The sequence below is a fragment of the Populus euphratica genome, unplaced genomic scaffold (assembly GCF_000495115.2).
Source record: "Populus euphratica unplaced genomic scaffold, PopEup_1.0 scaffold17.1, whole genome shotgun sequence".
Classification (NCBI taxonomy): domain Eukaryota; kingdom Viridiplantae; phylum Streptophyta; class Magnoliopsida; order Malpighiales; family Salicaceae; genus Populus; species Populus euphratica.
In genome coordinates this window covers 769962-785243 of record NW_011499884.1, presented here as the reverse complement: position 1 = coordinate 785243, position 15282 = coordinate 769962, and positions in this window count along the sequence as shown.

The window sequence follows — 15282 nt, the reverse complement described above, 5'->3', positions numbered from 1 at the left end:
CCCCTCGCCCCCTCTCCCCCCCCCCCCCCCCCCCCCTCTCTCTATATATATATATATTTTAGGCATGGAGTTCCACTTTTTGTTCTCCTGGTTCGAGTATATATGGAGTTCCTTTATGTAGTTAAGAATTATTTGATATATGGGCTCCCTGGTCTTGATGTTTCTTTCAATTGTTGTATGTTTGGTTCCTGCAGATTCGTATTCTGTTTCCTTCGCCTTTCTTTGGTGCTTTAACGATATATATTCTTGCTTATAAAAAAAAACTAAATTAAACTAAAACGAATAAAAATCCAAATTCTTTTAAAAAAATACCGAACACTTACCTTAAATTGAAGCACCTATTTGATTGCTGTTTAATAACTACTACAGAGAGGAGTTAGCCGGCAGAGTCCCCTCTTTGTTTATCTCTCTGAGTTTCTGCACTAACTAGCATTGCTGCTAGCTATTCAATCATAGAATTGATTCCGATCGACGAGGCTGAAAAGGCCCTATATCATTAGTAAGCTAGTGCCCTGCAATCTTAAAGCTCATGTCCCTCCATCCTCTTCCCTGTTTTCTCCCGTCGCAAGGTACTTCAAGCATCTCCGAACCAGTTCCCTAGATGGAACAATTCTTTCTAAGCCTAAATGTGCCATGAAAGGAAAGAAATTCCCGAAGTCTTGTCCAGATCCTCAACTTTATATGTTAGTTTTATTTATTCATTCCATGTGACATATATTTAATGATTCAACTTGGGTTTTTCTCTATTAACGTGTGTAAATGACTCCGTTGTTGCACTGAATTAGATAATTTAGTCGAGAATTCAATCCAGAAGACTTAAATCTTGTACTCAATTTTATATATTAAATTTATTTTTTTATCCATTTCATGTGATATATGTTTCAATTGTTAAACTGAAAGTATTTAAAAAAAAAAAAACAATTTAACCGTTAAAGATTTTTAAAAAAAAAAACAATTTAACCGTTAAAGATATAATTTCATTGATGTAAAACGAGAGAGAGGCTTCTTTCTTAGATCGTGATTAATTTAAACCAATTTATACTAGTATTTTATATGAATAGAGAATAAAAAGGGCTTTAATTTAATGCCACCCACAAAGAGACGCCTTAAAGCATCAAACAATTTATAAAAAAATTGGAATTCAATGTCAGCTGCGGATAAAATAAGTTCTTCATCATTGAAAAACTATACTAGAGAGATTGAACATGTGTTTTTACTCCAAAAATCCACCACTATTTCGGTTAATTATAAGGTTTGTGTTTGAATTAGTAAAAATATCATGGTTTATAGTGTTCTTCTTGCCAAAGAATCAATTTAATTTGATGTAGGCGGAGCTAAGAATAAAAGATTTGCTACAAAACATTCAAAGATTAAAAACATTATAAATATAAGAACGCTATCAAAATAAAAACTTAAATTGTTAGATGGTTTATAAGATATAATTTATATTATTTTGCATAAATCTATACTATCTTGTACTTAATATTTATAAAATAAATAGGGATTATGAGATTCAAACTCTGACCACATAATTATCAAGAAACTGATGCCAAGTCACAAAACTAATTCCACCAAAAAATCTAACTTGTTAGATAAAATTTTAAAATATATTTTATATTATTCTTTAACATCTCCATGTAACTTGGTGTAAGATGAAAAAAAAAAATCATTTGCTTCTTAATTATAATTGTTAAGAAATTAATGGATGTTATAGTGTCATCGATTGTCATGAATGAAAAAGAATAAGGAGCTCTAATCTCTAATATTATAGACTTTTTCTATCCATACGTGTCTGTTTTTTTTTTTTTTCACAACCTTTGAGAAAAGGATAGGTTATTTTCCATTTAATAAGGATAAAACTCAACTACATGGATAATCAAGCCCTTGTACTATAAAATAAGATGATCAAGAAGCCTTTTAAACAATTAACTAATACTCTAAAATGCATGTAGAAAGTACTTAATTTTCTTTGTATGTTTTCTTTTGTGTTTTTTTCCAACATTATCTTCTTTTTTTTCTCTTTTTTCTTTTGTTTTTTAAATTATTTTTGTCGATTTTATTTTTTTACTATTAAATTAATTAAGAAATTAGAGAAATTAGCTTTATAGTTTTTTTTATAGTTTTTTTCTTTGAAACATTGTCGATTGTTACAGTGTTTCCCCATATGATTTTTATTTTACTATAATATTTTTTCACATAGTTATTTTTCCTTTCTTTTTTTTAATGTTTTTTTTTCTAAAATTATTTTTATAGTTTTTTTCTTAAAAACATTTTACATTGCAATAGTCTTTGTTCATATGATTTTTTTAATGTTTTTTTTATAAGTCCATGATAACGCATAGGCATGCTAAAAAAAATATCTCTTTCTTTTATTTTTCAAATTAACAAAAAAATTAAAAGATATCATTAAAGTAGCTGAGATTCAATGTGAATTTAGACACTATAATGATAATTTTGTCATTCATTAATCTTAACAATTGCTTTTGTATTAGGGCAAAATCATGTTTTTCATGGGATTCAAATGTTATTTGAGAATTGATGGAGGGAAAAGTTGATATTATGTGTATTTTATGTACAATGAAAATATTATATTTATTATAAAATAATATAAATCATATCTTGGGATCTCATCTAATAGTTTAAGCTACTAAGTTGAGATGATTACTTGACATAATGCTAGAGCCTTGATGACCGAGAAGTTATGAGTTAAATCTCATTATTCCTATTTATTTGATTAAAATTAAGTATAAAGTAGTGTATGTTTGTGTAAGTTTCAAGCTCAAATAACTTTCATTTGAGGGAGTATGTTAGAGAATAATATAAATCATATCTTAGAAACTCACCTAACAGTTTAAGCTATTTGGTTAAGATAATTCTTTGACATGGTATCAGAGTCTTGGTGACCAGGTAGTCACGAGTTTGAATCTCAGCATCCCTATTTTTTTGATAAAAAAAATTAAGTACAAGGTAGTGTGAGTCTATACAGGTTTCAAGCCCAAAGAGTTTTCACTTGAGGGGCTTATTATAAAATATTATAAATCATATCTTGGGATCTCATCTAATAGTTTAAGCTACTAAGTTGAGATGATTACTTGACATAATGCTAGAGCCTTGATGACCGAGAAGTTATGAGTTAAATCTCATTATTCCTATTTATTTGATTAAAATTAAGTATAAAGTAGTGTATGTTTGTGTAAGTTTCAAGCTCAAATAACTTTCATTTGAGGGAGTATGTTAGAGAATAATATAAATCATATCTTAGAAACTCACCTAACAGTTTAAGCTATTTGGTTAAGATAATTCTTTGACATGGTATCAGAGTCTTGGTGACCAAGTAGTCACGAGTTTAAATCTCAGCATCCCTATTTTTTTGATAAAAAAAATTAAGCACAAGGTAGTGTGAGTCTATACAGGTTTCAAGCCCAAAGAGTTTTCACTTGAGGGGTATGTTAGAAAATAATATAAATCATATCTTGGGATCTTATCTAATAATTTAAACTATTGGATTGAGATGGTTCTTTGATAATATTGCTCTTGGGAGATCAAAGAATTGGCCTCTAATCCAAGAGCTTTTGCATCTTCATAGGTTTCTTTGGAAAGTTAAATATCGTTTGTGCCTTTCAAACCTAAAAAATATTAACTTTTAAAGGTGGGATTGTTATGTCTTTACACATTTTATATATAATAAAATTTCATGTTTGCTCTTTGACTTAGAAAATTAAAGCTTATCTTGGAAGGGTATTTTTGTATTTACAACATGGTTTTTTAGTAATATTTGTATGCTTTTAAGGCTGTTTTTGTAATTTTATTTATTATAAAATTAATATATCTATAAAGTAGGTCTGCTCATGCCACACATGCATAGGCATGTCATCTCCCCCTACACCATTCTGATGGTACGTAAGGGCACATAAGATGACCAAAAAAGATTGATCGCTTACTCATTCGAAATGGAACGTAGCGGTGCATCTTTTATGGTGGTGCGTTTTGTCATTTGAGAGGTAGTTTGGTGATGATTGGTCTTTTTTCTCCTCCCCTTCTTTTCTCTCTCAAAAACCTCGAACACGTCTAGAGCTTTGCCAAATTTAATTATATATTCTAGTTTGTATTTGTTTTGTATTTAGTCCTCCTTCTTTTGATTTCTATTTTTTTTAGATTTGATGTTTCTTTAAGTTTGTTTTATTTTTAAATTTTGTCCCTAATCATTTAATCTCATTGTAATTTTTTTTTATCTAATCTGATCCTCGTTCTTTTGATTGCTATTTCTTTTTTATCATTCTCATTATTTTTTTATTTTTTTCTTAGGAGTTTAATTTTATTTTATTTTGTTTTCAATTTTGGTCCTTATTTTTTATTCTCTTTTTTAATCCTTTTCTTCATTTTTTTCAATTTACTCCCTTATTTATTTCTTTTAATTATTTTTGTGCATTGTTTAGTCCTTACTGTTTTAATTCTTGTTACTTTAATTTTAATTTTTTTTATGGTTTAAAATTTTTCTTTATGGTTTTTTCATGTCTGCTTTTTATAGGGTAATATTAATCTTATAACCCGATCTCATAACCGGATCCACCAGTTTTGACGATGAATTCGGTTTAAGTTCAATGTTTTTTAGGGTTTTTTATCTTTTTTTTATTTTTATTATTTGACATTGAATTATGGGTCTTGAGCTTCTTGATTTATTCTGCTCTTATTTTTATTGGGTTATCCCTGCCTTATATCTTGAGTTGACTTGAATTCTTTTAAAAAAATTATTTTTTTATTTTATCTTTTTTCATTTAATTATTGACCCTTGAGTGTGTTTTATTCAATATTATTTAAAAATAAATGCATGTGTCAACGCAGGATGGGTTATCCCGAGTGCGAGGTGGTAAAGTTAACTCGAGTTAGCTTGTATTTTTTTAATATGTTTTTTATTTAACTTTGGTATTTTTTGCTAAGTGCTTCTTTTAGAAGCCTTATTTTTTTCCCTGATTATTTATGAATTTTTTTTTAATTTTATTCTTTTGCATGAAATAATTTGTCAATTGACTTTTTCATTTTTAACTTTTTTTCTTTTTAGTTATTATGATGGCTGGTCAATAAAGTTAACTCGAGCTAACTCGTTTTTTTTTAAGGTTTTTTGTGTTGAACTTTGTTTGTTTTGTTAGGTGTTTTTTTTGAATTTTTTTATACCAATCTCATATCAAGTTAAGTTGAGTTAACCCAGGTCTACTTCTTCAATATTATATTTTTTTGAATTTTTTATCTTTGATATTAATTAGGTTATTAGATCTTGAATTTTATGATTTTTTTTTACTTTTTATATAGGAGTTATTTTAATCTTGTATTATAAATCCTGCTTTAATAAATTCAGCTCAATTTATCTTGGATTATATAATTTGAATATTAAATTTTTGCATTAAAAATATTTAAAACAGCCGACATCGTAGCACTAGACATCTTTTCTACAAATATATCCTTTATGCTCATCTTTTTGTATTCAGCGAATCATTATATCTGCCTCTGCGATGCATGGGTCCGTCTAATGTTGGATTCAACGACCGCATATTTGCTTTAAGGATATTCCTTTCTTTTTATTTACCAAAGAATTCAAAATTTATAATTGAGATACACATTGACTCGGATATTTATAGTTATCTATAAAAAATAAGAACTCACGACATAGCTCAATTTACAAGAAATTATTAAATATATCTAGTCTTTTAGGCTTCGGATTTATCTTAATTTATTTTCATAAATTTCACATTTATATATATAAAAAAGCACAACTTCAAGTGTACTAAATAATCTCTTCACTGGCTACAATATTCTGGTACGTCGTGGGAAAAAAACCATGAAAACATGGATCGGATAGGCTTGCAAAGGAAGCAAGCTACGTGCATACACAGAGTAAACAATCCAGAATTTGTAATTAATTAATGATAATTAACCGGTTAATCATAAGAAGATTCTTATATAATTGCTTGAGAGCTAAACACAAACAAAATCACTGAAGAATTATAACGTACAATAATTTCTTTCACCGTTGTTTCTCAAGGGAAGAAGCAATAAGAACACCTTTAACAAGTGTTATCATGAAAACTAATTCGAGTGTATGTTTGATTTTGCTATATATTACGTGATCTACTACTAAACGCAAAGACATGAATTTGAAATGGATAGATTTTCCAAATTAGCTAGTAGTGTAATGAGTTTTCCGAAGTAGAATTAATGCCCTTACAAGATCCACGTAAGATCGATCTCTAGGAGTCTGTCTCGAGGTTTAGACTTGAAGAATGTCCCTTTCAGAATATGAATGTGGGAGTACAAATAAAATTTGTTTTCTTTAATGGTGACAAAATCAAGAACTTATAGCAGTACTGTTATATGTCGTTTAGCCCTGTTTCTTTAATGATGACAAAATCAAGAACTTATAGCAGTACTGTGATTACATGATCTGGTGTCGTTTTGCCCTGCGATTTAAGGATTCTTTCGGCCTGCCAATAAATTCTTTATGTACACTGAAAGTCATATATGAAGTCTTAATTAAGAACACTGAAGCGTGACATATGAAGTCTAAAGAATACTGACAGTGATATATGAGGGAGTGGCTTTAACAACATCAAATCAAGGCATCAACTCCTTCAATCCTAATGCTTTTTCTGGACAGTGATATATGAGGTGAGTGGCTTTAACAACATCAACTCCTTCAATCCTAATGCTTTTTTCTGTGATCCACATGGGGTGCCTGTTTTTTTGCTTTTTCTGTTTTCCTCTTTATTTTATTTTTCTTATCTCTTGTTTTTAGAGATCTTATGACGACCTATAAAAAAACTCGGGCGGCCTAAATGAAATAAAGCAAAAACAAAAGCGGAGAGCACTTTTCACCCCCTTTTTACAAAAACCAATGCTACAGGATTTCAAAAGTCCAAAAATATTTATATAAATACCCCAAGAAGCGCTTCCAAATATTCTTGGCCTCTATCTATCTATTTATCGCACAGAAACGTCCATACCCAGTCCAAATGATGAATATCAACGCAAAATTAAATCTTCTTAAGATTGCTCATATGATCATCCTAATCATGTTCATATTCTTCAGTTCAAATCCACACCATGCAATCGGGAAGTCTCTGAAAAGTCCTAAACTAGTGTTTGCGTCACACATCAAAGGTCCTGTGGCACCTTCTGCTCCCTCGGCGTGCACTTACATTCCTGGAAATAAGGGTGGACATTGTTAAATGCAACTGCGCGCGAGAGCAAGCAACACCTTCAGTGCTGCCCAGCTCTGCTCTTGCAATGAATATTCAGTCTTACTAGTTCAATACCTATATGTAAGCTCCAAAACGATTTGTGCTCTTGCTGGCAACTTTCTTTAACTTGCAATGCAGATCAAAAGGGAAGTTGTAGATCATGCAAGTAAGTATCTGTAGACCAGAAGTTCATGTAACTCTATCGATAAATTATGGATGGTAACTAAACTGTGTTTAAATGATTATGTTCTTTCTCATTGAAATGAATCCATGTACGTAAGAAGTGTTATTATTGCATGATAAAGAAAGATGAACGAGATACTCCTCAAATCATGCTCTACCTTTTTATCGAAATCCTATCCCATGATTCTCCCTTGATAATTATACATCAGCTATAGATGAATATGTTGACTTTCTATGTAAATTCTCTTGCTGTAATATTGCTCTGTAGATTCTATGGATGAGATGTGCACCACCAGAAAACTTCACGGTGGTTTTTCAAACCTTATCAGTTATATTCTCACATCGCATGCATATGAACATGAAAAATAATGCAGCTTTTCCTTTTAGTAAAAAGAAAAAACTAGAGTTTTTCAAATTTTAAAGTACAGAGGAAAACTGATCTATATACTTTGAAAATTCAATAATTTATAAGATTTTGCTAAGAAAATAACACAAAAACTGATCTATATATATATAATCAACTTTTTCTAAAAAGAAATTGTGAAGATTTCCAGCCAAGGAGCCGACAATCACACAAAGCTTTCGCCTACAAATAAAAAAAGCAAAGAAACTTTACAATCTCTCAGTGGCCAAGCACTCCAGTTACAGGTTTCTTTTATGGTCCCATCTCACTAATCACTTTGTCGATGCAAAATCCAGCGGGCACCATCAATTCTATGCAGCTTCCCCGATCCACTGGCCAAAGATTATATGCTTTAATGGCTTGTATATTATATTGTATTGAACTGTGAACGTCAAGTACCATGAATCTTTAAAAAAATAATATTTCTTGAGCTTTCTCAGATCATGTTCAAAAGAGGAAAAGAAAAGAAATCAGACCTGCTGTAAAAAAAGAAACGAAAATTATATTTTTCGAATGGGAAATAGGACAGGGGTTTCAATTCACTGTGCGTGAGAAAGAAACACAGGGAAAGGTTATTAGACAAAAGAGAGGAGACAGGGAGAGGCTCAGCGAGAGGCGGCTGGGGGTTTGGGTATGTTTTAGGGTTTTATAGCATGGCCCGTGCACAAAGTTAGTGGGCCAGGACTCAACCCGGATGGATGCTATTATGGGTCGAGCATGGGACCTCAAATCCCTGACCAAGCCCGTCCTTCTTAATTTGTTCTTTAACGGGCCAGTCTCGTAGTACGGCTCATGAACAGGCTTACTCAACCATGCCACCAAGATGCTGAATCTTTTGTGTTAAAAGGCCTCTCTCTCTACATGTAAGTCCATGCGTGAGGCTAAATGTTCGACTCTCAGGTTTAGTATGGTGGACAGTTTAAAAAATTAAAGTTTTTTTTAATATTAAAAAAATATTTTTAAATAAAAAATATTTTTAATATCAACGTATTAAAATATTTAAAAATAAATTAAAATAAAAAAATAAATTTTTTTAAATTACTTATAAATACTTAATAAAAATAAAAAAATTAAAACTTTTTAAATTACTTATAAATACTTAATAAAAATAATAATGTTGTTGTAAGCTCAGAATCACGTTGTTGAGCTGCGCCGTTATTAAGTAATGATTTTGTAGTTTCTATCTTTTGTGTTTTTTGTTTTTTTGAAAAATATTAAAAAAATATAATTTGCAAAATTTCAATGTAGAAAATAAACACTTTATTTATAATAATAAAAAATTATCATAAAAAATAGATGAATGATAAAAAAATTTATTTTCAATTAATAAACTCATTTTTTATAATTTTATTTGAAAAAAATCATATAGTTACTGTTCATAACTACTCTTTTTCTACTGGTTTTCTAATTTTTATTTATGATTAATTTTTTTTTTATTAAATAGCTTTTAACATATTTTTTTGTTAATAAAATAAATAGAATATGATTCTCTTTAAATGAATTTATTAAAATAATATTACAAGAATTATCCAAGATTAGAGTTTTTTTTATAGCAATATTAACAATCACTTTGTGAAAAAAATATATATTAACCTAATGTGTTGATTTTTTAATAAAGTTGCTTATTGATATTCAATAAAAATAAAATTTCTATTTTGTTAGAAATTTTTTATATAAGTTTTTCATATTTATTATTCTTATATTTTTCATATAGGTGCATGAAAATAATTGATTCATGATTTGTTTTTTGAAATTAGCTTTTACAATCATAATGGGTTCTTATTTTAAAAACCAATACTTTTGATAAAAAAAAATTATTATTTTTCATTAAAAAAGTAATAAATAAATAAATAAGAAAAGATAATCTTAATTAAAAAATAAATATTTTCTCTTTAACTCAAATCATTATAATTTTCATGAATATTTTTTTAATTATCATTAGTTTTTATTCAATAAATCATAGTACCAAAACAAATCTTACATGAATTAAAAAAAAAGGATAATTTAACTCAAAGATAATCTTCAAGATTTTAATTGTTTTAATTATTATGTTATTAAATAAATTAAATTTTGAAAAATGTTCCCGCGGTGGATTCTAGAACCAGTGATACTCTTGGAGATGCGGCTTTCCAAGTTGGCTGAGAGATAATATACTGTAGTCCGAGGTTTTGACTTTGGATGCGTGTTTTGACCATTTTGGAGTCTTTAATTTGCGCCATCAAAGTCAATCACCGTTTAGCACAAGGTACGAGATGACCCAATTTTCCAGTTTTTGTCCCAGGACCCGGACCTGGACCCGTCTCGTGGATCTCGTGGCATTAATTCAAGCAAGCCCCTGTTCTCTTGAACATGATAAATTATCTGTACTTATTGCGGCCTCCTTTGGAAATACGGCCTACTCATGTTTTTTTTAAATCGTATTAATTTAAAAAATAATTTTTTAAAAATAAAAAAAATATTTTAATATATTTCTAAGTAAAAAACACTCAACTGCAATTCCAAACAAAGCTAAATTTAATGATAAAGGATATTGCATTGTTAATATTTTTTAATATTAATTTATATTAATTAAATTTAAATTTTTATTTATATAAATTTAAAGTATAGCCAGATTATCACATTAATGTGACTTATTTTAAAAAAGAAAAAACTAATAAATTCATCAAAACTCAACTTACAAATCACAATGTTGACTTTGAACAAGGTTGGTTCCTTGCATTTTCCACAGCAAATAATTTATGAGGACAAGACTGAAAGTCACAAAATTGCCAACATTCGATGTTGATGGATAAAAGCACTTAGCTTGCGGTTGATGGAGAAGACCTGATTGAAATTGGTACACTCTTTTGTTACCACCCTTTATCCGATACCATAAATTAAAAACAACTAGCTTTTACAATAACTCATATAAATCATAATTCCATAAATCATATAACTTCTTACAAATATAAAAATGCCTGACTGTAGAGCTAAATGATAGCATAACCAGAAAAAAAAAACAAATGGAAGAAAAGTTTGTTTAATGGGCATGTTTGAGATTAAATTAAAAGTAATATCTATTTTCATTTCTTTGATTAAAACTTTGTAAGAATTTAATTTTCAACATGAATTTTTTAACATGAAACATTAACATGTTTTAAATTAATTATAAATGATAAAAAATTGATCTTAAAGAACTTTTCATTGATATATTTTGACAAAATCTTCTAATAGAACTTTATACCATATAACAAAAAAACCCTATGTTTGTGTTTATAAAGTAAAAAATTAATAAATTAAAATTAAATTAAAATAACACCAAAGCTTTTAGAGAAGAGAGTTTCTAAGTAAAGTAAATTTTGAATTTAAACTTATAAATGAATGTACTAGTCGAATTGGGGCTTTATACCTAAGTTTTTTATAAAAAATTTTGTGCTATAAAAAATTATTTCTTTAACCAACTTATTATAATTATGAGCTTAGGTTTGATTTTGAAAATTCTTGAACATGTAAAAAATATCTTTTAGAAGCTGTTTTTACAAACTTAAGTAATTTACTCGATTAAAAAACTTTAGATTTATGGCTAGGAATATTTAAGTTTAATTCTTAATTTATAGTGGCTAATCAAAGTGGATTATAGTAGGAATTAATTTTAATTATTATCAGAATTAATTTTTTAATTTTTTAACTTTCAAAATTTACTGTGAAAAGAAAGGGGTGATTGAAGTGGTTTTTCCAGATTTTGCACTCTTTCTATCTCAATTTTTTAATTTTTTCTTGTCATTTTAAGTTTTGATTTTTCAGATTTAAACTTATATAATGCTAGTATTTTCTTAGAAAACTTTCATTTTAAGATGCCTTTGTAATAATAAAAAACTAAAAAATTTATATTTTATCACTAGTCTAGTAATATCTATCAACGAGTATGTTTGTTTTTGAGATAGTTTTTATAGTTATGGTTTAAAAAAAGTAAGTTTAAAAAACATATGGTTAGGTATGGTTAGTTGGATTTAGGTATGTGTTTGATAAAAATTATGGTTGACATTTATATACAACAAAAAAACATATATAAAATATTTTGTTATGATTACTTTTCAAAAGTATTTTTTATTTGGAAATATATTAAAATAATTTTTTTTAAAAAAAATATTTTTAATATCAGCATATTAAAATGATCTGAAAATACAAAAAAAAAATATTAATTTGAAGTAAAGAAAAAAAATAAAAATATTTTAAATTTTGAAAAAAAATGATTTTAAAATACAAAAATAAATAAAGTTTTACAAAATTCAATTAAAAAAACATGTAAAAATTATTTAATAAAAATTATATTTTAAACTCAATTTTTTAATGAGTATAACAATATAAAACACATTTTGATATATTACCAAATATTTAACTGAATTTTTTACACCATAAAAACAGAAAAAAGTAAAAAACAGATGGACCCAACAAGAAAGATCACGAATCATGATGATTTCTATCGGCATCTTCATGGCTTTGTTAGTTAACAAGTCTAATCATGGTATAATTCTTTGAATTGAAAATGGTTACTTTTTAATCGACTTGCTGGTTTACAAGTCTAGTCGCATTATCATATCTTATAGAGACCGTCAATTACTTTCTCATACGTTGTTAACCTGCTTTCAAGGACTGGAAAAACTGCGCCATTCAAGGCTCCGTGTGATTCATATTTTAGAATTTAGACCATATTATATTTCAATCTTTCTAGCCCATGGTCAAGTCAATTATAAGAATCCATGCATTTTCCGCGCATCTTAATTAACCAATTGACGGGACAAGCGAGACTCCTCCCTCGTACGTAAGACATGGATATGTCACATGTCTATATATATGTGCAAGAAAGATCAGTTCTCCACTCATTCGTTCCTATACCAGTCCCCGATTTGTGTTTCTCATACTCATAACCAGAATACTGCAACAGAGTCCTCAAAAATTCCTTCAAAAAAACAAATGGCCAGTAACAGAACAAGTCAGGCCACAATCTTTTTCACAATATTGTTCTCCATTTTGTTCACCCTGAGCACAATACAATTTGGTGCAGCCATGAGGCCCATGCATGGAGAGCAATGGCTGAAAAAACATTTTCCACGTATCGAGTCCCTCAACCGGGGTCCAGTGCCACCATCTGCAGGGTCCCCTTGCACGCACGGCACAGTCGGAAGTGGCAGCTGCACAGTGAATGAAATGAACTTCGGTGGCCGTGCCAATCATCAACAACCACCTCCATTTCCTAGCTCAGTTATTGATCATTCCAAGGCCTCTAACTAGTCCCTGATGACAATAATAAGAGGGCAACCTGCAGGATATGACAGTACGTAGGGTTATTTATTCATGCCCTCAACAAACCGAAAGTGCGGCGGGGACATTGTGTTCGTGTACCTAGCTGGAATATTATTAATCCTATTTTTTGTTCTTTTCATATGCTAAGTTCCCCTTCCCCTTCTTCTTGCATATATCGAATCTATCAATAACAACATGTAAGAAGCGATCAGAGTTCTTCTTCTTCTTGTTTTTTTTTTCCTCGGTGAATTTACTCCTGTTAATGTTCAATAAATGTCGAGGTGCGCGCATGGTTATTATTCGGTGCAAGATTTCTTGAATTCTCTGAGCTTTCGAATACATAAGAGGACACTTCATTCTATATATATACTGCTTGGTATTGCAAGAATAATCGATCGATCTTCTTTTATTTGGTTAATACTCAACATAGATATTTATATTAAAATTCCGGATGAAACTATATATATAACGAGATATTTCATGTTGTTGGATTTATTAATGTACGCTCTACACGCACGCGTCTTATAACATTATCATATAATATTCTACTAAATGAACACTAATAGAGTCGGATTATACAAGTGTCAGTGCTGATTAATCCCAGAAGTACATGCACCTAAAGAATATAAAATGACGGCTAATTAATTAAGTTATAATGATAATATCTGACGGCCAGGATTAATTTACTTTTTTCCTTGTAGGGGCCACATATATAAAATATGTATATAATACTAGAAAATGTTTTTTTTTTCAGGCCCAGCCCTCATTGACGCCCGTCTCCGGCCCGCGCTGTTCTTGATCAAATCGGTTAAGTTACCTGACGAGGGGGCAAAGTGGGAAGCTTTGACCGGAGAGATTGTTCTTTACTGGGTCTCAGGGGACAGCGTAAACAGTAAGATAGGTATCCTGTATGACATGTCATCCATTATGCTGGTCGGTCAAGCGACTCAAGCCCCAGATTAGATTGGTCTAATCTTTGAAATTAATAACCAACGGCTTAGTTTACCTAATTAAGCTAGTAAAAAACAAAAAGCTGTTCAAAGCTCCACGTTTTACTTGAGGAATTGAATATCTAACGGTCTATTTGGTATATGGTTTTGGTTTTGTACTTGTAGGTTTTGTAGCTATATACTAGTAAGATTTTTAAGAAGATATATTTTTCTATATTAAAATAATATATTAAATTGATTTAAATTAATTTGGATTAACAAGGTAAATTCATGATCCAAGTTATGAGATTATAATAAACTCATAAAAAACAAATCAAAATAAAATATAAGAACTAATTCTCAATCAATTTAATATTAAAAAATGAAATTAAAAAAATAATCAATTAAAAAATAATTTAAAAAAACAACTTGAATTAACCTATCAAACTCATACTATAGATCATAAGATCATGATAACTTCACAAAAATTAAATTGAAATAAATTATAAATTTAAATCTCAAATAAATCCAATATTAAAGGATGAGATTTTTAAAAAAAAATTAAAAACCACCCAAGTCAATCAGCCAAACTCATGTCCCAAGTCATCAGATCGAGAAATCTCATTGAAAGAAAAAAACTGACTTAATTTATTTAATCCGAGTTAATCGGTCAAATCTATGATTTTGTTGGTTGTGATCGAGATAACCCCATAGAGCATAAATCTAAATAAATTATAAAATTTAATTTTTAATTACTCCTATCGGATCCAATATTGAATGATAAAATTTATAAAAAGTTTAATAAAAAAATAACATAAAAATAATCTAAGTCAATCCAGATTATCCCATTAAACACTATTCTCACGCCATTAGGTTGAAATAATCTAATATAAAATAAATTAAAATAAATTATAAAGTTTAATGCCTAATAAGAAAATAATATTAAATGATGAAATTGAAAGAGAAAAAAATTAATTAAAAAAACCAAATTAATTAGATTAACCCGCCAAACCCTCAACTTGAATTATAAGTTAGAGACTATCTAATAAAAAAAAATTAATATTAAAAAATATATGATTTAGATCATGAAACTGAAATAACTTTTAAAAAAAATAAAAAAAATAACCTTAATGGTTAGAATCTTTTTAAAATTGATAATTTTTCCTATAAAGAAATCATAGCTATTAATTTCACAAATTCTAGTCTGGATTCATTAATATAATATATCATGTTACCTATTAGAGCATACAGA